Genomic DNA, 2,491 nt, shown 5'->3' with positions numbered 1-2,491 from the left:
GATGCAGCTGCTGCCACAGGTCTGGCTAAGGCAGGGGGACGGAGGAAAGAGATACCTGTGGAGGCTGCTTTTAGGCAATAGGCTTGAGCAACGGAAACCTGAGCAAGCCAAAAGGGCCCACAGCGACCACCAAGCTGATGCACACAGGCTCATTAAGCCATAGGCCCTAACTGACCAATTACAACCAGGTACAGTCCCTAAGATTACCAAAAAAGGGAAAATTCCTTACGTCCCCAAACTCCCTCACTCCTCCCTACAACTATAGCCCCTCGCCACCACCGCCTCGTGGCACCCAGTCTCTCCTTTGCTGTCCTGCCCACTGCTCCCTTGTGGTGTATTCAGTACACTTCTATCTCCTTTGTTCTGCCTCAGGTGAATTCTTTCACCACTGACCCTATCAGCTCCCATCCCCTTGGGATGCCCCACAATACCCTGGTCTCTCTTCTCCTCGTCCAATCTCCTGCCCATGTCCCCCCACCCCACCCCACCCCTCAGGCTGAATCAAGCCCAAAGCCAGCTGACACTGGAGCCTGGGAAACAGTCTGCAGGCATCAGTCCCCCTAAGTATAGAGCAGAGAAGGAGAAAGAGGATGGCTGAGCCCCAGTTCCTCCCACCCACCCCATCCTACCTGACCACAGTTCACGGATCAGGTGTCCAACGATATGCGTAATACTTCAAAGTACTTATTCAGGGGGCCGTTAGGATTTGTACCTCTGTAGCTGGCTCCAGTGGAATAAAACTCCTGCTGTCATGGGGGTTCATGTGCCAGTCTACTCCACAAGGGATGGGGTTTTGTCTTTGTTCTCAATGCTGCTTGGAATGAAGGAGCTGTCAAACCCCAAGCTGAAGCTCAGCCACCAGCTGGAAGAGCTCCTTTCCTTTACCACTGCTTACTGCAGGGTGGGCAGGATCTGCTTCCTGAGAGAATCCCCGAGGTCATTTGGCTGCTCCCAGGCAATTCTGCAATCTGCAGCATTGCCCAGTCCTTGATCATAAATGTAAGGGCAGAGAAATCTATTCCTTGAGGAGGGCCATCCGCTTCACTCAGTCTACCTATTCAAACGCTAATCTCTTCCAGAAACACCCTCCCAGACACACCGGAAATAATGTTTAACCAGACTCTGGCGTTCCTGGACTCAGTCAAGTTGACATAAAAATAACCATCACACCAGCTGAAGAATCTAAGTAATGTAATTGACTTAACAGGCATAATGCAACTTACCCGGTGATGGAAAAGCGAATAACTTTACAGGGAAGAAACCTGGACATGAAACACCTAAATAGTGATTACACCTAACAGCAACATCACAAGCCCTTTGATATGATGCACAGGAGAAGACACACCATGAATTTCAGGATCTCCTCACCAAAAATTCAGAATCTCAGTCCCCACACTGAAAGCCACTCTATAAAAGAACAGGTGACTTACCTACTCTTCAAAATGTCAGTCACAGGAGACAGGAAAGTCTGAGATGCTGACAGTTTGGAGGAGACCAAGGACACGTAATAAGAAGTGCAGCATATTGGATCCTGGGACATAAAAGGGATACAAGTGGAAAACCTCATTAAATCTGAATAAGGCTTAGAGTTTATTTAACAGTATTACATCAATGTTAATTTCCCCGTTCCAATCATTGTACTCCGGTTATGCAAGAGGATCATATTAGGGGAGGTGGAGTGAAGGGTATATGGAAACTCTGTCTTTGAAACTCTAAGTTTATTTCAAAATTAATTTAAAAAATATGGAATGATGGGGCGCCTGGGTGGCTCAGTCGTTAAGCGTCTGCCTTCGGCTCAGGTCATGATCTCAGGGTCCTGGGATCGAGCCCCGCATCGGGCTCCCTGCTCCGCGGGAAGCCTGCTTCTCCCTCTCCCACTCCCCCTGCTTGTGTTCCCTCTCTCACTGTGTCTCTCTCTGTCAAATAAATAAATAAAATCTTTAAAAAAAAAAAACATGGAATGCTTCATGAATGTGTGTGTCATCCTCACGTGCAGGGCCATGCTAATCTCTGTATCATTCCAATTTAATATAGGTGCTGCCGAAGCGAGCACTCAAGATTCATTTTTTTTTTTTTTGACCCAAAGCCTGTCCCCTTACAGTGTTCTCTCTCCAACCCAGGCGAATAATGTTCCTGTGCCTATATCCTTTTTAATGACCCAATCATTTTTTAGGCAGAGTTTTTTAAAAGTCTTGGTACACTTTTTTTTTTTTTTTTTATCTAATTGTAAAGGGGAATCGGTTTTTGTTTTTATAAACACTTTCAGATTAGGAACTTGTTAGTGTTGGTAGATCTTATTCAGGAATTGGACTCAGCAAACCGAAGAGCTTCTTTTGCCCCATTGGAAAATTATAGCTTTGAATTATACTTCATTTAAATATTAATGTGGTTTGGCTTGCTTTGCTTTATATTGCATTTACCCCAAGTAACTATATTTATACCTATGTATTCAGCTTTCTTTGTGTGTCTTTTTTTGTTGTTAAGATTTTAT

General features: G+C 45.4%; 1 non-coding gene across 1 annotated transcript; it reads right to left on the bottom strand.

Annotated features, from left to right (window-relative positions):
• Positions 1 to 1,949: 1,949 nt before the first annotated feature.
• On the bottom strand, positions 1,950 to 2,053 carry LOC123856298 (U6 spliceosomal RNA). The gene has a single exon (XR_006793700.1). It is a non-coding gene; the product is annotated as a U6 spliceosomal RNA (small nuclear RNA).
• Between the last annotated feature and the right edge of the window lie 438 nt (positions 2,054 to 2,491).

This window comes from Mirounga angustirostris, unplaced genomic scaffold (assembly GCF_029215605.1).
Source record: "Mirounga angustirostris isolate CCGP_5_RB_7025 unplaced genomic scaffold, mMirAng1.0.hap1 SCAF_16, whole genome shotgun sequence".
NCBI lineage: Eukaryota > Metazoa > Chordata > Mammalia > Carnivora > Phocidae > Mirounga > Mirounga angustirostris.
This window is presented reverse-complemented; position numbering and strand designations above follow the sequence as displayed.